Source organism: Dromiciops gliroides, chromosome 2 (assembly GCF_019393635.1).
Source record: "Dromiciops gliroides isolate mDroGli1 chromosome 2, mDroGli1.pri, whole genome shotgun sequence".
NCBI classification, from domain to species: Eukaryota; Metazoa; Chordata; class Mammalia; order Microbiotheria; family Microbiotheriidae; genus Dromiciops; species Dromiciops gliroides.
The window spans coordinates 631,417,045-631,439,228 of NC_057862.1; the positions used below are offsets into that span (position 1 = coordinate 631,417,045).

The 22,184-nt window shown below is 36.6% G+C and overlaps 1 pseudogene; it reads right to left on the reverse strand.

Moving 5' to 3' along the window:
- Positions 1–17,914: 17,914 nt before the first annotated feature.
- Positions 17,915–22,184, reverse strand: part of LOC122739438 — a 105,443-nt pseudogene continuing 101,173 nt past the window's right edge.

Here is a 22,184-nt window from a genome sequence, read left to right on the forward strand (position 1 = left end):
CTCATTAAAATTGCCTCAAAGAGGGAATAACAAACACACTCAGTTGGATATAGATATCTATCTTACCTTATAAGGAAGTTTAAAAAGAGACAGTCATAATAGAAGGAAAAAGGGTACTGATACAAGGGAGGGGCTATTGGGAAAGGCAATGATCATAAGTAAAACACTTGTGAGAAGGAAGAGGGTGGGAGGTCAGAATAGGAGCGATAAACAAGTGAAAAAAAGCATGGAGAGAAATAAGCACTTAATCGTCATAACTATAAATGTGAATGGGATGAACTCACCCATTAAACAGAAGTAGATAGCAGAATGGATTAAAAACCCAAATCCTGCAATATTTTATATACAATAAACATATTTAAAGAAGAGAAATATACACAGTATATATTTAAGGGACTGGAACAGAATCTACTACACTTCAGCTAAAAGCAGGCGTAGCAATTATGATTTCAGATCTAATTAAAGAGATAAAGAAGGAAACTATAGCTTGCTGAAAGATACCATAGACAATGAAGTCATATCAATACTTAACATGTATGCACCAAATGCATCTAAATTTTTTCTAGCTAAATGCATCTAATTTTTTTTATTTTTTTATTTTTTTTTTTTTGCGGGGCAATGGGGGTTAAGTGACCTGCCCAGGGTCACACAGCTAGTAAATGTCAAGTGTCTGAGGCCGGATTTGAACCCAGGTACTCCTGAATCCAAGGCCAGTGCTTTATCCACTGCACCACCTAGCTGCCCCCAGCATCTAAATTTTTGAAGGAGACATTGAATTAGTTACAGGAGGAAATAGAAGAAAAACAAAACAAAACTATCCTAGTAGTGGACCTTAACATGCTCCTCTCGGGACTGGATAAATCTAACAAAAACATAAACAAGAAAGAAATTCAAGAAATTAAGAAAATTCTTGAAAAGTTAGATATAATAGATATTTGGAGAAAATTTAATGGGAATAGAAAGGAATATGCCTACTTCCAAACAATACATGTGACCTACATAAAAACTGTGTATATATATATATATATATTTATATTTATATTTATATTTATATTTATATTTATATATATATAAGGGCATAAAAACTTTACAAACTGATGGGGAAAAGCAGAAATAGTAAACACATCCATTAAAGATCACACTGAGGGGCAGCTGGGTGGCACAGCAGATAAAGCACTGGTCCTGGATTCAGGAGGACGTGAGTTCAAATCCAGCCTCAGACACTTGACCTTTACAAGCTGTGTAACCCTGGGCAAGTTACTTAGCACCCATTGCCCCACAAACAAACAAAAAAAAAACTAACCCAGCAACAACAACAACAACAAAAACAAAAGTTAGATATAAACAACTGGAAAAATATTAATTGCTTATGGGTAAGCAGAGTCAAAATAAAAATGACAATCCTACCTAAGTTAATTTATTTATGCTATATCAATCAAACTGCCAAAAACTTTTTGTAGAGCTAGAAAAAAATAACAAAATTCATCTGGATAAACAAAAGTTGAAAAATATCATGGCAATCAATGAAGAAAATATGAATAAAGGCAGTCTAGCAGTACCAGATCTCAAACTGAATTATAAAGCAGTAATTATCAAAACCATCTGGTACTGGCTAAGAAATAGAGAGGTAGATCAATGGAACAGACTAGATAGAATTTACACTATAGTAAATAATTATAGTAATCTAGTATATGATAAACCCAAATATACAAACTTTCAGAACAAATACTCATTATTTGACAAAAACTGCTCAGAAAATTGGAAAACAGTATGGCAGAAACTAAGTATAGACCAACATCTCACACCCTATACTAAAATAAGGTTAAAATGGCTACATGATTTAAACATAAATAATGATATCATAAACATATTAAGGGAATATGGAATCATTTATCTTTCTGATTTATGGGCAGGGGAAAAATTATGACCAAAGATGATATAGAGAAAAAAATCAAATGTAAAATAGATCAATTGGATTATAGAAAATTAAAAAGCTTTTGCACAAACAAAACTAATGTAAACAAGATTACAAGGAAAGTAGAAAACTGGGAAAGAATTTCTGAAACAAATATCTTTGATAAAGGCCTCATAGACAGCTGAGTCAAATTTATAAAAATATGAGTCATTGCCCAATTGATAAATAGGCAAAGGATATGAACAGGCAGTTTTCAGACAAAGAAGTCAAAACTATTTATAATCATATGAAAAATGCTCTAGATCTCTTGATCAGAGAAATGCAAATTTAAACAACCCTGAGGTATCACCTCACACCTATCTGAATGGCAAATATAACAAAAATAAAAAAGATTGGGTGTTGGAGGGGATGTGGGAAAGCTGGTATGCTAATTGACTGTTGGTAGAGTTGTGAAAAGATCCAAACATTCAGGAGAGCAATTTGGAACTATGCCCAAAGGGCTATAGAAGTATGCATACCCTTTGATCCAATAATACCACTGCTAGGTTTATATCCCAAAGATGCCCCCCAAAAGAGAAAAAGACATATTTGTTCAAAAATATTTATAGCAGCTCTTTTTTGGTGACTAAGGATTGGAAATCAAAGAAATGCCCATCGATTGGGGAATGGCTAAACAAACTGTGGCATAAGATAGTGATGCAATATTATTGTGCTATAAGAAATGACAAGCAGGATGACTTCAGAAAGGCCGGGAAATACATCTATGAAATGGTGTGTTCTGAAGTAAGCAGAACCAAAAGAACATTGTGCACAGAGACAAGGATAGTTTGTTGAAGAACTATGAATGACGACTATTCTCAACAATGTAATGATCCAAGATGATCCCAAAGGACTATTGATGAAACATACTATTCCCTTCCAAAGAAAGAACTGATATTGATAGAACAGACTGAAGCATGCTATTTTTCACTTTCACTTTTTTTCTTTTATTCAAGTTTTCTTATACAAAATTACCTATATGGTAATGTTTTACATAATCATATATGGATGAATGTTTGCCACCTCAGGGAGAGGGGAGAGGAGGGAGGGAAAGAGGGATAAAAATTGGAATACCAAACAATAAATTAAAAAGTTATTAAAAGTATTCAGTGGTTCCCCAATGGTTAAAAGATAAAATGTTAATGTCTTATTCTGTCCTTCAGACTCTCTTCAATGTGGCTATACCCTACCATTCCAGCTTTACTTCATACAATCTTATATTGTGGATTCTTTGTGAGCTGTTCTTTAAATTTGACATTCCATAACCTACCTATGTGCATTTGCATACACCATGACTCATGTCTTGAATGCCTTCACTCTTCATCTCTACCTCTCAGCACCATTGGTATCCATTAAATCTCTTTTCAGTTGCAACATCTTCAAAAATAATTCCCTGTTTTCCAATTTTTTAGTGATCTCTCCTTATACGATTTTCTTTGTCTTATACATATTTGTGGACATGCTGTATTCCTCCAAGCGGGATGTGAACTCTTCGAGGAGCTAAGCCCTTTTGTTTGTATCTTTGAGACTAAAGATAATTCCTAGTAAACATTAGTCACTTAATAAATTTTTGTTGAATTGAAATGGAATTAATTGCCTGCTATGTACTGAGTTCTCTCTGATAAAAACTGATTAGTGAGAGGATTGTGGGAAGATGGCATAGTAGGTCAGAAAATTCCATGCTTTATAGATTTCTGCCACAAACAAGATAGATCATAGCCTCTGGGCAAACTTAGAGTGGCAAAAAAAGAGAAAGGGAAAGGAAAGAAAGGAAAGGAATAGGGAAAGACAAATAAGAGTTAGGATACAGCAATTGTCCTCCTGGGACAACTTAATAAGACCTCAGGAAAGACTCTAAAAGAAGAGATTTGACCAGAACAAATCACCCCTAGGCTGACTCTGCAGAATGAACAAACAATTCCTGGGACCAGCAGCTTAGGCCTCAGGAACTTTCATCTCAAGCACAGTGTGGGGGGTTGGTCTGCTGAGTATGGTGGGTTTAAAGGAGCCTCCTTTGCTTCACTGCTTCACGGTGCCAGGTCCAGTTATGTTTACCAGACTTGGTCCAGGCTATGGCTGTAGGTAAGAAGAAACTAGCACATGCCTGGTGAGTTCAGTGACCCTGCTGGCTGTGGGCAATTACAGGAGAGTGAAGTCTCTGGTTTCAGTTCCAGAGCAAAGGGGAGTGCTGACATTTGTAGCCACCAAAGGGACCACAGGGAGCAATAGCATTTGTGGGATAGTGAGCCTTGGGGTCCTAGTTATGGCTTAGGGAAATTGAAGAGTAGGCCAGGTTGGGCCTCAAGAAAGAATTCAGAAAATAAATAATGAGAAAGACTTTAGGCCTGAGGCACCATTCCCCTAACTTTGGACTAGAATTTCATTATAATAAAAAGCTGTTAAAAATAAAATTAAACAAAATAAAAGTAATAATATTCAGAGAAAGATAGTGAAGTACAAACAGCCACTCCTACTACCTCAAAAAGCAATGTCAAATACTCATGGTCCCAAAAACAGTTTTTTGTAAGAACTTATAAAGGTCTTCAAAAAATCAAGTAAGGGGGATCAAGGAAAAACTAGTGGAAAACAATAAGAAATTTCTAAGAAAATCAAGAATATTATGGAAAGAAATTTGTATGGTGCTAAAATTCTAGCTAGTCTGCCTACAATATCTGAGTGGTCGCAATAAATTATAAGCTTTAGCAAGAGTTAGACTTTTAAATATCTATTAAGGAGATTAAGTATTTGTTGAAAAGAGAAAGGCCTAGATTGAGCTATCTATCTCAGGGAGCCAATGTCTCCAGCTCCTCTCCCCCCTGAGGTCCTCCAGAAAGAGCCCAAGAGAGCAAGCCTCACCTCTTTTATAGATAGTACCCAGAAGCAAACCTCACTTCCTGATGCCAAGGAAAACCACATAGCTTGCCCTCATACACCTTCTCCTCATGGTGGAGCTTTCCTACAGTAGCTCTCCAGCAGGTAGCATCATTCCAGTCATTACAAAGTCAACCAGTTGGACAAAGAGATCTAAAATCTTAAAAAAAAAAAAAAAGAAAGAAAAGAAAAGAAAAAAGACAAACTCCTTGAAAACTAGAAATGGAGAAGTAGAAGCTAATGACATTATAAGACACAAAGAAATAGAACAAAATTTTTAAAAAATGAAGAAAATATGAAACACCTCAGAAAAATAACTAATCTGGAGAACAGATCAAGGAAAGAAAATAGAAGAATTGTTGGACTACCTGAATGTTATTTAAAAAAAAAACACTTGATACAATAGTATAAGAAATTATTAAGGACAATTGTCTTGAACTTCTAGAACAAGAGAGTAAAGTAGAAATAGGGGGAAAATCATCACCTGGAAAAGATCCCAGGAGGAAAACTTACAGAAATAGCAGAGTTAAGTTTCAAAGCTCCTTGGTTAAGGAGAAAAATATTGTAAGCAATAAGAATTAAAAAAAAAAACATGAAAACTACAGAACTACAAATAGGTTCACACAAGACCTAGCAACTATTATGTTGAAGGACCATCGGTCTCTTAACAATATATTTCAAAGAGCAAAAGAGCTGGCATTGGAACCAAGGAAAACTTACCCCCAAAATAACAAATAAATAAATATTATCTTGAATGGAAACAAAAGGACATTTAATGAACCAAAAGCCTTTTAGGGATCTGTTATAAAAAAGACCCACAAATTAATGAAAATTCAGTGGTGGCAGCTAGGTGATGCATTGGATAGAGCACTGGCCCTAGATTCAGGAGGACCTGAGTTTAAATTCGGACTCAGACACTTGACACTTACTAGCTGTGTGTCCCTGGGCAAGTCACTTAACCCTCATTGCCACCCCCCCCCGAAAAAAAAGAAAGAAAGAAAGAAAATTCAACTCATATTCAACTCATAAGAATCAGGAGTAACGACCAATTATAAGGTTCTCTATAAGGTCAAACTATTTCCTTTTTTTGGGCGGGGGGAAGGGCAATGAGGGTTAAGTGACTTGTCCCGGGTCACACAGCTAGTGTCAAGTGTCTGAGGCTGGATTTGAACTCAGGCCCTCCTGAATCCAAGGCCAGTGCTTTATCCACTGCGTCACCTAGCTGCTTCCTATTTATTTTTTTATATGTGAAAGTATTACCAGTACTCTTATTACTGTCATCATTACTTGGGTAGTTTGAAAGAAAGGCTTAAACTGATCTGAGTTTGATGAGGTGATTCTAAAAAAGAAAACTGGGCAAATGTCTCATATAAATGAGATATAAAAGGAAGAACTGGCAGAGAAGAAATAAGTAGAGATAGAGAGTTGGTAGTGCTGAAACCCCGGTCTTAGTGAAGTGTGTTAAAAACAAAAAAGAACAACTTATATATCTAGAAAAAAAAGGGCAAGGGAAGAGCATAAAGGTGGGTGTGTAGATTAAAACCTGGGGAGGGGGGCAGCTAGGTGGCACAGTGGATAAAGCACCAGCCCTGGATTCAGGAGGACCCAAGTTCGAATCCAGCCTCAGACACTTGACACTTATTACCTGTGTGGCCCTGGGCAAGTCACTTAACCCTCACTGCCCCACAAAATAAATAAATAAATAAATAAATAATTTTTTTTTAATTAGGAGGTGGGGTATCAGTGTGAGTATAAGTGATTTGGAAATCATTTAAGATTTTTCCTTTATACATTGGCCCACAGGACACAACCCTGATATTTGAGATTTGATTGCAAAAAAAAAAAAAGACAAGACATCAAATGATAAAAGAAAAAAAAATTGTGGTTCACTTATCCCTAAAAACACAAATATAGGAAACAAGAATTCAGTAGAACTGAGGTTATATAGTGTGGCTCTCCAAATATATTGAAAAAATTCTAGTCATCAAGGCTGGGAGTAGTGGCTTACATAATCTTCAGGAAGCTGTCAATTTGGAGAAGCTCTGTTGCAACATCACTGGGTGTTTGTTTTGTTTTGTTTTGTTTGTTTGTTTTGTTTTTTCATCTTATTTGACCAGGAAGTTTAGTTAGTCCAGGGAGGCAGAGATAAATTAGGCTCCAGGGAAAACTTTTTCACCTTTTAGGGAAAAAATAACCCCTTTATTGGGGGGTTTAGAGAAATCTTGTGGTTATTGGTCTTGTCACAAGGTTTGATCCAGTATAAACATTTAAGCCATTGGCACTATCCACTGGGCAGGTAATTTTAAATGTGCATGGATTTGGGAGAAAACTTTCAAAAAGGTATAAATTATTGTTGCCCAAGAGGCATTTTACCCATCGTATTCATCTTTCAGTATTATTAGAAGTGGCCAACTCTCCCTGAGGCCTACCCATGAATGTCCACACTTTTCAAATTTTCGACTTCAAAGATTTTAGCTTTCATAAAATAAAGATATAGAAATGTAAACCATCAGAAATGGAAGGATCCTTTGAGCATACAATGTTAGTCCATAATCCATAAACTGTTTGAACTGGAAGACACATTACAATTTCCAGTGTTAGAGCTGGAATAACACTCACCCAACACCACCAGCCCCATGTAAAGTTTAAAAAAAAGAGTTAGAACCTAGATCTGGAAAGAATCTCATAAACCAGATTATTATTGGATACAACATAAAAATTACAAGAGGAAATATTTTTATAACCCAGCATATTAAAGTATATAATCTAGAATGTTAGAGCCAGAAAAGACATCAGAGACTATTATTCAACTTATTCATTTTACAGAAGGCAGAGTGGATATTTTTATGGGCTTAGACTTACATAATAAATAAACCTACCTTCCCTCTACCTGAGGAGGGAATATTTTCCCACTGTTATTTACTTGAATAACTTTATATTCCTTTCAACTTCCAAGTGCTTTAAATATCAAAATAAAGTTACAGTAAGAAAATAAAAGCCCCAAATGACTCCAGATTATCTACATTTAGACTTCCATGATACTTAATTCTGCAACAACTGAGACTCATAAGTGATTAAATGACTGACAAGAGTCTCCTGTTGGGCTATTTGTTTTGTCTTTGTCATTGAGTAGAAGAGAAAAAAGTAGGCTCTCTCCTTCCTATGAAACATTCCATATTCTAGGTAATGTCTCAAGTAATTCTAACCATGTATGCAGCTTGATATAGGGCTTGTAATCTGGATTTGAATTTTGATTCTTTATTAAGTCTTGGCCAACCACTTCAGTTCAATCCAGCAAATATTAAACACCTACTCTATGAAATAACTATAGATTAGTTCTGGGGATAAAATAATTATAAACATCCTGTACTTATCTTCAAACACCTTATAAACTAACCTTCCCTTTCTGTGTCTCAATTTCATCAACTCCCATTTAATCTGTTCTTACCTGTTAATTTGGGGTAATAGTCCTTGTCTAGCTGATTGTATAAAGTTATGATGAGACATACAAAAGAGATAGATTTTATATTTTTTTATAATTTGTTAATCTTCTGTGATAATCTGAGTGTGTGCCATAATTGGTATCCTATTCAAGTACACATGAATATTATATTTTTCTTTAAATGCAATGGACATAAAATGTATAATGTGAGAGGCAGTGGATTAAATTCTTTTCTAGATATAACACCTATGATCCTATAATCTTATTTTGTGGGATAACAGGGACATGAGCAGGAGTTTTCATACCTTCATCAGATAATAAGAAAAAAGATCAGGGGGTGCAGTGTATAAAGCACTTGACACTTACTAACTGTGTGACCCTGTGCAAGTCACTTAACCCTCATTGCCCCACCAAAAAAATAAAATAAAATAAGAAAAAAGAAAGATCTGGTGGCAGGGGCTAGGAGGGAGTGGGTTGAGGTGGGCTTATGCAGCACACAGCGGTTTATTGGTTCACATGAGTGGTACCTATTAAGATAGCATGAGTCAACTGTTAGGCAGCTAACACACAAGGAGAGGGAGTGAGGCAAATGATAGTTCACTACAAGAAATAAGTGTTATATGGGACCTATAAACTTTAATTACAGGGGCAAATTTCCTACTTATAATAAAGGTCCCGTCATAGCTCAAGTTTGTAAGCATTTAGACAAATGTGGAGACCCATTATGGTATTGTAACATCTGGAGTTTGAAGATTGTTGGTGTTTGTTTCCCTCTGAAAAGGAATTTATAGTGAATTCTTCAGAACATAATTTTAATGCCAAATATCTCCAAGGCATAACAAAATAAAGCTAAAAATCATGGGCTACCCAAATTTCAATTTAAAATAAAATGTGGTGGACCCGAAGAGTGATAGAGAAACATCTGAGGTCTTAAATAGTCTCAAGGATAGATAGATAGATAGATAGATAGATAGATAGATAGATAGATAGATAGATAGATAGATAGATAGATAGAAGGGTTATGTAGGAAACACTTTTCAAGGCTTATAGAGCTCTAGGGATAAATGGCATTTTATGATTTTTATTATTGTTATCATCTTCCTAATGTCTTATTGTGGGGCTTCATCGGGACATGAAGGTGACTCTCACCAACAGAACATGACATCTGGAAAGTACTATTAAGTTGAAAAGACTTTTGAGTCTTTTGGCCCTGCTAACAAACTGCCTTAATATCCATTATTTGAGGACTAGCTTGGCAAAGTTCAAAGAGATCCTCTCTAGATTGGCTGCAGAGTTATGATTTTGTTTCTTCCAGCATTTCTAAAAAATCATCTACTAAGATGTCAAGAGGTTGCATTTTATGTCAGTTCCAGAGGAAGGTCGAAATGGATTTATTTGCATATTCTTGAACCTCATTGGTATTTTCCTTATGCCCATGAAAAGCCCATTCTACTGTTGGAAAGCTTTAATGGTTAGAATCTGCATTCTCTTTGTATTTTCCTCCCCAACCCCTGCTGCCACGCCTTTGGCAGCTATATGGTACGATGGAAAGAATGCTGTGCCGGAGTTAAGAAGACCTGAGTTCACATCTCTTCTCAGAAATTCAATAGTGGTGTGACCCTGGATAACTCTCTTAGCCTCTGACTACCTCACTTTCCTTATCAGCAGAAGAGGGGTAATGATAGCATCTATCTCCTAGGATTGTTGTGAGGATCAAATGAGTTAATTTATGTACATGATTACTACAGTGCATAGCACATAGAGGGTGCTTAATAAGTGCTAACTCCTTTTCCCCAATGAGTTGAAATTTACCTCCCCTTTATTCTTTATCCTTCTTTTAAATTCATTTTCAGGCTCAAAAGCTTTCTAGCAAAGGATATTTATGTCATGGAAATGAACCCAAATTTGAGGTTGGGTAAGCCAAAGTGATGGAAAATCAGTCTTTAGTTCTTGGAGAAAACAATATTTAGGAGAGAGGGAGGCAAACTAGCAGGATGTAAAAGAATAAAAGCATATTGGGATAAACATGGGGGGTAGTGAGACTTGATCAAAGACTGAAATACAGAAGTGTGATCAAAGAAAACCTCATAAAGGACCAACTACTTGCTATTCTGCCAACAGACTTCGAAGGAGATTATATTCACAAATGTAGTCATGTTACTGTACCACATCTATATTTTATGAATATGCTATTCTTACTATAAATATTCCTTTTTATTTCTTACAAAATTGAAAGTGGAGTGGTCGATAAATAACTTTGTTTTGCCTACTTATGGAAAGCAAAGACAAAAAAATGCTGCTTGGTTTTTACTTAAGCTTATAAATAATACAACTCAAAACTAGTTGGAGGTTAACACAGGAGAAAGAGAACTGGAAGCCATAATTGGGAGTCAGGCTGTACGCATTAGGCCTAAGTAGTTTTAACGGTTTTCAAACTTTCAAATTATCTGCAAATTATTCCACTTGAGAATTATCCTAAAAAATCAGTATTTCTCTTAAATGTGCTTTGCAGCAAGGAACATTAGCCTGTTTTTTCCTTTCCTTTTATTATCTTTCCTTTTTTCTTTTCTTTTTCTATTTTTAGACATATTGCCAATATATCATGAATGTATCTACCTCATAGGGTCCTTGTGAGAAAAGTGCTTTGCAAATTGTAAAGCATTATTGAAATGGGAGTTATTTTATCTTATTCTTATTGTGTAAGCCTAATGTATGGGTTAATATATTTGGGTATGTCAGCTTTTTCAAATCTATTGCATTCCTGTGGGTACCTATTTCTGCACCCAGACATTAGGTTTGGAAACTATGTTATGCATTTCTATTACCTTTCCTCCAAAGGGGCTTATTGTACATTTAATTCTCTTGATAATGATAATATTGTGAATTTATACAATGCTTTCCTTTAAGGGAGCTAAAGCACTATGTGTATAATCTCATTTATCCTCTAAAATCGTCCATTAAAAAGGAAAATGGTATGTCATATGAAATGTAAAAGACCATGAAAGTCGTTTCCTTCTACAATTGCTGTCACCATCACTTTCCATTTTCTTGATTCATAAGGCATCTTTCCACCCAATCTCTGCATTAATCCAAATTGTACAAAGACAACAATTAGAACACAAATAGAAATTAAGAAGTAATTAAGCTTCTTAACTATGCATGCCTGCTTTTCCCATTCTGGGTTCAGATTTTCATCCTGCAACATTGAGTTCCCAAATCCCACTTAAGAAATGTTTTAACTGGTTCACTTTTTACTAAACTAAATCATGCAAACTAATCATGCACTCCAAGAACTGAGAATGTGGAATCAATTCAATTCAATTCAGAGATATTCATTAATTACATAGCATATGACCACTTGTGTTTCTCAATAGAGTTATAAAGAGGACAATGGTTGAAGCCTTGAATATTCAGTGTTTGAAAAGTGTACTTGTCCTCTATTAGGAGAGGGAAATTTGAATCCCTGGAGGCAACCAGGATCTGCTGGATTGGGAGAGCATGCATGCAGGGTGTTGATTTTATGTTAAATTTGGGAGGAAAAAAGCAAAAGAGCTTCTAGATTAGTAATGAACTCCACAATCAGAGATATGACAGAAGGAACCAGCCATCATGGGTCAATGTCCTCTCTGACACATTAATTAGCATTGTTCTGGGAGGGAGACACAATGGGAAAAGGGAAATCTGTGTGGCAAGTACTACAAAGCAGTGGTAAAAATCCACTCCAGGGGAGAGAATAAAAGGGATATCTTGGAAGCTTTGATTTTTCATGAGGAACACACAAAAAAAGGAGGAATAAGAAAATGAATGCCTAGCTTAGACAGATAGATAATGGATAATGAAGAGAATAAGAGAAATTATTTTTCAAATGGGGTCCAAAAATGAAATTAAAAAAATAATGAATAGGAGACTAGTTGAAGGGGAGGATAGGAAAAGGCAATTGTCTTGATTACCTGAAATGAAAAAGGATGAGGATTATATAACCAGATAAAACAAGTAGAAAGAAAGGAAGAATGAGAAGAGATAATTGGAAGCGAGGAGAAAAGAGCCAGTGGGAAAAGGGCTGCATTAAAATCATCATCAGGGGCAGCTAGATGGCACAGTGGATAGAGCACCCACCCTGGTTTCAGGAAGACCTGAGTTCAAATCCGGCCTCAGACACTTGACACTTACTAGCTATATGACCTTAGGCAAGTCATTAACCCCAATTGTCTGACCCAAATGAAAAAACAAAAAATCATCATCAACCACAATAACAACAATAATGTAACTGAAATAACAATATGGTGTTTACAGCAGAAGACTAAAAAAGTTATAACAAAAAATTTTGAATATTAGACACAGATGGAGAATATAAAACTAAATCTTTATCTTTACATGTGAAGGGATTTAATAATCTAATAAAACAAACAAAAAAAGTGACAGATTGGATAAGAAAAGAGAACCCCACATTCTGTTGCTTACAAGAAACACATTTTACAAAAGACATATACAAAACAAAACTGAGGGGATGAAAAAATGAACTATACCTCAAGTGAATCCAAAATAAGTAGAAGTTGCAACCTTGCTATCTGACAAATCACAACCAAATATTAAGAAAATAGGGGAGATTAAATCCAAATTTTCACCTCACAGAAACTTTTTTATCGGTTATCTATTAGCTATTCCTCTTAGCTCTGTGCCATAAACAAATCTGATCAGTATACTATCAGAGGGGCCTCTATTCCTGCCCTTCAGTCCAGTCTGGAGATGTGGGGCCCTCATCTTCACCTAAGAAAATGACTATATCATGTATTCTTGTTTCTCTCTCCCTATTTTTTTTTTCAGCTGATTAATCAGGAAACTCATCATCTTGAAGATTGCATTACATTTGGTACCTAGACTTCACATCACATCTGTACCCTCAATAGACTGTACTCTCTGATTGGTGTGGAGCAGAGAGCAAAAATCTGTTCCTAAAGCCTCCATTTAAAGAAGCCTCACAGCCTAGCCATTCCCCACCAGGCTCACTCCTTGGACTTGATTCTACCATCATCATACCCTTTCCCAAACCTCCTTTTAAGCTTCTTTTTTTGTGTTGTTTCTCTCACTACATTGTAGGTTCTTTTAGGGTAGGAACTGTCATTATTTTTCTTATTTGTATTCCCAGAACTTAGAACAGCGTCTATCACAAAGTTGGTGTTTAAGAAATGTTTGTTGAATTGCAATTCCCATAATTATTTCCTGTCTTTCTATGTCTCATTCTGTCTCCATCTCTTTCTCTATCTCCATTTCCATCTCTGTGTCTCTTTGTGTGTTTTTTGATTCTGCCTTTCTTTCTTATCTTCAGTCTCTATCAATAACTTCCCAGATGCCTACAAACATATTCAAGTCTTTCCAATCCTAAAACAAACACATTTTAATAGACTCTATATCATTCTTTCTAATTAACATCATATTTTTTCCTTTCTCTGTTAACCTTCCAGGAAAAACTGTATATAAACATATACATAAATGCATCTTTACACACACACACACACACACACACATATGTACACGTGCTGATGCATATTTTTATGTACATATACTTTGCTATGTATACTTTCTTCTCACTAATATCTCCTCTTGTTTGGCATCTGATCTCATCACTAAACAGAAACTGCTCTTCTTCAGCTACCAACAGTTTCCTAATCACCAAATTTGTTGCCCTTTCATTATCCTCCTTCCCTGTTTTACACATTTGCAAAATTTTAGCATTTGTTAAAATGAGGTAATTATGTAAAAACTTTTTTTTTTATCAACCTTTAAGTCCTATACAAACCTTAATAACCCTCTCTCCATAGATTCATCTCAGTGGGATTTTATGATGCCGATTTTTCTTGTTCTGTTCCTATCCAGCTGACCATTTCTCTATATTCTTTGCTCTATCATTATCTATATCAAGCCTGCCAACTGTGGATACATACTACAACTCTGTCCTGCATCCTATTGTCTATATTCTCACTTTCTGCTCTCATCAGTACTCAGATTCAATCTCTCTATGGTTAAGTCCTAGATCTTTACATCCAGACCAAATCTCTTTCAATAGTTTAATTCTATGTTACCAACTGCCTAGTGGACTTGTCAAACTGGATATCCTGCAGGCAGATTGAAATCAAAAGAACAAAACATGTTTCATTTCCCCCCCTTTCACATCATGACTATACCCACCTATTTTTTTTTTCCTAGGGAAACATTATTTCTTCAACACACCACCTGAACTCTCTATTCTCCCTCAAGAACCAGGTCAAGGGGGCAGCTAGGTGATGCAGTGGATAGAACACTGGTCCTGGAGTCAGGAGTACCTGAGTTCAAATCTGGCCTCAGACACTTAACACTTATTAGCTGTGTGACCTTGGGCAAGTCACTTAACCCTAATTGCCTCACTAAAAAAACAAACAAACAAAAAAGAACCAGCTCAAGCACTATGAGTCCTTCCCTGATTCACCCAGAAGATAGAGCCCTCTTCTCCCAGTAAATCTGTTTTATGTATATATGTATGTATTCCTATGCACATGTGTACATATGCACACACATATGTACATATACACATACACATGTGTGTATACATATACGTGAATACATATATATACATGAATACATATATATACATATATACATATACATATATATATATATATATATATATATATATATATATATATATATATATATATATATATATATATATATATATATATATATATATATATGCATATGAACATATTCTCATGTGTCTGGAGCAGTCAGTTGCCCCAGTAGATAGAGCTCTCTGGGTCTGCTGTAAGGAAAACATTTACTAGCTGCTTAACCTTGATTAAGCACTTTAACCTTGGTTGCCTCAGTTCCTTCATTTGAAAATTAGCTGAAGGAAATAGAATACCATTCTGTTGACCTTGCCAAGAAAACTCCAAAATGGGTCATGAAGAGTCTGACACAACACAAACAATTGAACAACAGCAATGTGTGTGCATTTTATGTACACATTGTTGTTGTTGTTGTCGTTGTTGTTATTTGTCCTTCATTCTTGAAGAGTACCACGACATTGGGGTGATATCATGACTTGCACGGAATTGGATTTAAGTGAGGGAGGGCTGTGTAAGGTCACCAACCTCCTTTTCTCCTCCAAAGGACATCTGGGTCCAGTGGCAAGATATATATCAGGATGACTGTTGATAGCACCAGATGTTTTAAGGCAATTGGGGTTAAGTGACTTGCTCAGGGTCACATATCTAGTAAGTGTCTGAGATTAGATTTGAACTCAGGTCCCCTTGAATCCAGGGCCAGTACTCTATCCACTGTACCACCTAACTGCCCCTATGTACCACTTATATCTTCCACTAAATGTTAAGCTTTTAAGGGTACAGGGAGTTTCAGTTCTATCTTTGTGTAGCCAGAACTTTCTTTGTGTATGCCCAGATCACATAAAATGGAGGCCATCACTTAGGAAATGTCAAGGATCTGCTTACTGGGAGAAGACATACTGTTCTCTTAAATAAGAGTGGGAGAAGCTTCCACTGACTGGCTACATAGACAGGACAGGCTGTGTTTTTTAAACTAGCAGACTGGGAAAGCCTCACGCTCTTCCCTGCCAGGCTTTCTGGCTGAAATGAATTCTGGCTCCAAGGACCACCGTGGCTTTAGTCCAGATCCAGTGGGGTTTCTACCTCCATCTCAAACTGAGACAAATAAACAAAGCAGAACAAGATAAACATTCTAGGCCCACTTATGGCCATCAAGCCTAAAAGGCTAGATTAGGAAGAAGCCCTTTTCCCTCACTGATTCAGTTCACCTTGTCTGCACTGAGGGTTCAAGTTTACTCATTCTGAGCATGAAGGAGAGCTAGGCTATAGCAGTCTGCCAGGTTTAAAGACACAACCTGACCTAGCTATGCAGCCAGTGAAAGGATGCTACTCTCATATAAATTATAGGGGAGCCATGAATGTCTTTTCTCAACAGAAAATCCCTAGCATTTCCAAGGCGGCTGCCTCATTTTTAGGTGACATGGGCATGTGTAAAGCAAGCCTCAATTACACTCAGTACCCTCAGTACCTATCACCATGTCTAACATATAATCGGTGCTTAAAAGTGTTTATTGATTAATTGATTTATACTGACCTGCACATTTTCTGTCCAAATCAAACTTTTATCTTTTGCTATTTCTGTCGATGGCATGACTATCCTTCTTGTCTCCCAAATTTGCTACCTCACTGTTAATCTTCAATTCCTCACTCAGTCCATATTTTTAATCATTTCCAGAACTTATCATTTCTATCTCCACAATGTCTTACAATCTGACCCTTATTTGTACTTACATATAGCACCGAACTTACTTTATACTCACCTCCATTAAACCATGAGATCCTTGAAAGTAGGAATTATTTTGTTCTTTTTATTAATTTTTCTAATCATTATTTGTTTTCTTTTCTCTTTCTTTGCATCCCAAGTGCTTAGGACAGTCCCTTTGCCCATGCATAGTAGGGGCATGATAAATGTTTGTTTCTTATTGATCTGACCTATATATGATTTTCCCTAGTTTGAAAACACTTTTATTCGTGTCAAAATATCAGGAAATGGGGCGGCTAGGTGGTGCAGTGGATAAAGCACCAGAGCTGGATTCAGGAAGACCTGAGTTCAAATCTAGCCTCAGACACTTGATACTTAGTAGCTGTGTGACCCTGGACAAATCACTTAACCCTCATTGCCCCACCAAAAATAAATAAATAAATATATAAATATATAAATCAGGAAACAAAAAAGTATCCACTGCAGAGACATTAAAGAAATAGAATCTTGATCCCTTCCTTTGCCTTTAGTATTATGAACATTTAAGAACAATTTTTCACATTGTGATACATAACATTTAAAAAGGCACTTATAATTATGGTCCCCCGCAAAATTCTATACATCACTAGCGGACATTGTGCCGCTTCTCTACAGTCAGTCCCAACCACATACTGTAACATCATTAGAAATCTATTTTCCCAATTTAACAAAATAGTTTAAGACTGTATTCTGCTTCTCTGTTATCTTCTGGAAAGATAAAAATTTCCAAGGTCACCCTCCCCCCATGGTTAGAACACTCAACATTTGAAGGGAAAAAAATAGTATCTGAAACACCTAAATTATTACAATTTTCTCGTTATAAACTTAGTGAGGTAAAGCTCAAAACTAGACATGTTAAATTATCACAGCCCTCAAGTGAATAATTACAAAAAGAGAGCCTTTGTCTATTAAGCTGGTTAACGAAGCGCTACTTCTGCAATGCTCTTAAGTAGTAGCTTTCCCAAATTCCAATGGTACTAGTTAGATGGCTACTGAGATTGCAACAGATCTCACGAGAATTTAAGGCTCGAACAATGCCCTCCCAGAGATAGCAGAATTTCAAGGGGATTCACTGACCTAAATGAAATGATGGTAAAGGTGCAAAGAGAGGAATCATAGGTGACTTGTAATATCATTTTAATTTAACAAGCCATTAGTAGAGCCACACAAAGACTCCCGACTTTCCTCACCCCAAGATATTTAAATCAATTATTGTAGGAAGACATGATTGGCAGGCTAGCATCCCTGCCAGTAGAGATCTTCAAGGGATCCCTACCTACAGCTGTGCGTGATCTTTCTGGACTAATCTATGTGGTATACTGTAGATATTTCTTGTGCGAGGAAACTCTTTGGGTGAAGACACCTTTAGGAAAGTTATTTTGTCATCCACTTCAGAGATAGTTGTTAGAACCATGACATTATTTTCACATTTCTAGTAAACAGAACTAACAACCTTTTTGTATGCTGTCAATTGAAGAGAATCCACCACGTTAAGCATCTCATCAAAGTTCTTGCCAGTTGTTGAAGGGTAGAGGATAGATAGCTTCATCATCTTCCCTGTGCCAAAAATCAGTACATGAGCTGTCATAGGCAACTCCTGCCCATGCTGTTCATCTGTGTCTAACATGCCTAAATTGATGTCACGTTCCTGTTTGTGATCATCAATGATGGGGAAAGGAAGTTTCTCTGCAGTCTTATCTCTATTGTATGCATTGATATCCCTATACCAGGCATGATGATCTTGCACAGAGTCAGTAGAAAGGATGATCATCTTACCATTCTGCTTGGAAAATTCTGGGGCTTTCCAGAATGCTACCCCCCTCTGTTGTGTACACTGTGGTAAAGTCCTGAGAGAAGGAGAAGAGACTATTCCATGAGTATTTGAGGAAGTTGTAGAAACAGATGCAGCTGACTTTAATGTTCCCCTCAAAGTTGGGGAGCTTGTCTCCTAACAGTAGACCTCTGTCTATGTCAGAGGTGGTGGTGAGAGGCAATAGGAACACTGGGAGGAGGATTGGGGTAAACAGAACGAAAAGTAGGAGAAGCCACAGTCAATGCGGGTCCTCATTCAAACAGGCAACTGCTCTCTCTCAAGGCTGTAGAAAAAGGTACCTAGATGTTTTTACTGGTTTAACATTTAGTCTTTCCATCTCAAGTATCTCCCCACTCCAATCTATTGACCTCAAAGTTAAAAAGAAATTTGCAGTAGGATGAAATTTACTGTTATGATGAATTTCACCATTCATGTCTGATTGGCAATATGTACTCACACTTTCCATAGTCCTAACTTCAAACCTTCTGTTCTCTCCTCATATCTTTCACTACCCTTACCCACATTAGCTCAGGAACTGAATTTTATTTCTTATTGAAAAGATTGATAATATTACCATAAGTTCTCTCATCTTCCTCCCATCTCCACATTGAAATATTCATGTCTTCCCTGAAGATCTCTTACAGAGAACGAGGTGATTCTCTCCCTTGACAACTATAAACTATCTACTGGCCCTTACATTTGTACCCATGTCTGTTGACTAGGAACTTTTTTCCATTGATCATTCAATCATCTTCTTCTCATGCTCAATCTTTCTGTCACTTTGTCTCTGTGTCTAAATCTGTGTTTCTGTTTGTGCCTGTGCATCTGTGTCTGTCTCTCTGTCTCTGTCTTTCTGTCTATTTGTCTAATGGGAATAATGTTATTGTGATGATCAAATTATTTTTTCTCCTGAGACCTTTGATAATTTCACCCCCCCCCCGCCATTTTTCCCAATTGCTAACTTTCTGACTCCCTCCACTCTGGTTGCAGGTTTTCTTGCAGGCTGGATCTCAAAGCATCATATCCTCCTCTGAATAATTCACTGTTCACAAGAATAGGTCTCTGCTTCAAGTAACATTTGGGGTTCCAGACTGGCCTCAGCTGATTGCTGGGCTCTTTTCTTAAGGTTTAGTGGAATGGCACACAGCTTCCCCATTTTACCACCACCACTCCAATGGGATTTTGTCCCATTCAATTTGTTGCTCAGTTGTTTTTTTAACCTGGCAGTTCATAATAATGCTATAGTGCTGCTATTGCAGTCAGAGATTATTTCTGTCACTCAGAATTTGGATCTTTGTGACTCTGAGAGGAGGGGTGTGTGTAGGAGGGACTGAAACTCCATTTCAACTCCAGACATATGGCTTGTCCCTTTCTCTCTGTTGCTTTACTCCTCTGCAAATTGTCACAGCACAGAATTCAGCCACAGTACTGAATACTGAGGGAGGAAAACTTCAATTTGGAATTTGGAAAGAGGGAGTACGTGCCATGGTGTGGGGTTACATTTTGTTGCAAACCCATAGATCTAGTTATTAGTGTTACCTTCCTGGCCCTAGTATGGTGAGTAGAGGGCAAGGGGGAACTAAATGAGCCTAACTAAGACATTATCTGTGGAATTTTTATGTTTACCTTATTTTGGATTTCTGGTGTTTGAGATCATGAAGACATTTGAAGTTGTTTTACATTTGGTAAATGACTTCTGTTTTAGAGACATTTAAGAGTTGCTGATTAGAAAAAATCAATGTGTACTCCTCCATTTTGATGGTCTTATGACTCAGGAGTCTTGAGGATAAAATAAGATAATATCTGTAAAGTGATTTCCATAGTGCCTGGCACACAATGGATGCTTAATAAATTCTTAGGACAGCCAGGTGGCACTGTGGATAGAACTCTGAACCTGGAGTCAGGAATACCTGAGCTCAAATTTGCCCATATACACTTACTAATCTATCTGTACCTGGGCAAATCATTTACTTATAAATGGTTATCTCAGTTTCCTTATCTACAAAATGAGCTGGAATAGGAAATGTCAAAGCATTCCAAGAATCTTTGCCAAGAAAACCCAAAATGGGGTCATGAAGAAACAGAAATGACTGAACAACAACAGAAATGAATTTTGATCCCTTTCCTTATCTCTTCCTGTCAATCTCTGCCTCTGTGTTTCTTTCTCTCTTTTTCTGTATGTCTCTCAGTTTCTGTCTCTTCTTTTTGTGCTCCTCTTTGGGTCACTGTCTCTCTTTTTCAGTGTTTATGTCTCTGACTATCTGTCCCTTCTTTGGTCACTGTCTATCCCTATCTCTTTGTCTCCATCTCTTTCTCTCTCTTACCCTCAGCAAATCACTTAACCTCTTTCTGCCTCAGTTACCTAAGGATCAAATTAATTCTCTTCCTTCTGAAATCTTTGGTATTTTCAATCTTCTTTTTTCTTCTTTTCCCCACTATTTTCATTTTCTAACTCCCTTTCTAATGATGGCAATGTTCCTGGGGCAAGGATCTCAAAGTTTCTCAGTCTTTTCTCATACTGATCAATTCATACTTCAGCAAAATAAGCCACTCCCTAAAGAAACTGCTCCTAGCTAACCCTGTTTTTGCCTTTACCTTTACTTACAATCATTCTCAATTTTCTCTTATTGCAGGACAAACAAACCAAAACCCCTTTCCTTTATACCTGTTACTACTCAAATGATCATTTTAATATTTTAACTTTATTTTTCCCTTCTACCTCAATACAAGTCTTTTAGAAGTAATATCCCCTCTACTTCCCACCTACTCATTCCTCTGACATTACCAACCTTAATTATGTCCCTATAATTCTACTAATTAGACTGTATCTGAGATTGCTAATTACATCTCAATTACTAAATCCAAGAATCCCATCCACCCTTATAGCTTTAATTTGTCACCTACAAAAAGCTATCAAATCTATAGACCCATATTCTCTAAATCTATACATATCTTCCATGAACTATAAGTTCATATTGCATTTCCAAATAATGAGTGCCCTATCAGCAACACCAATACAAAATATCCAAAGCAATATCTCCCTTTCCAATCCTATCCCTCCCTGCAACTGATTCCACCTTATTTCCATTAATGGAACCACTGCCAACAAATACTTTCAGTTTCATACCTTCAAAATCATCGCTCTTTCCTCTCCCTTATTCCCAGTGGTTTGTCAACTGGGCATTTTTCCTCCACCACATCCTTGAATGCATGCCTTCCTTTACAGTTGCATTGCTCCCACAATAACGTCATGATTTCATTTTGTCTAGACATTCTTTCCCAACTACCTTCCTTTCATCATGTCTGTCCCAGAACCTCCCTCCAGCCCATCCACTAAGTTACCAAATGCTTCCTTTAGTGCAAGTGTGATAATTTCACTCAATTGCTCAAAAATATTTGCTTCCCAGGTATTTTTAGTGCCCACTTCCCATTCTAATCCTTTCTGCTCTATTCCTCTTCATAGATTCTTCATTCTTATCAATGACTGCTTACTATTTCCCAATCTCCACCTAACTGTTTGTTTTATTTCAAGTCATAAAACCTTAGTTCAAAGCATTTAACATCCCTCAGTCTTAGTTTCCTCATTTATAAAAGAACTGTTATGCTGGATGACATTTCAGTTTCCTTCCAGTTCTAGGTCTATGTTCTTATGGTCTATGAATGTGTGTAGACCACTTGCTATGCATTGAATAGAGTACCTCTTCATCTATGTATGTTGCCATTCTCTTCAAGAAGTAGCTCAGGTGTCACTTCCCTTGTCAAAT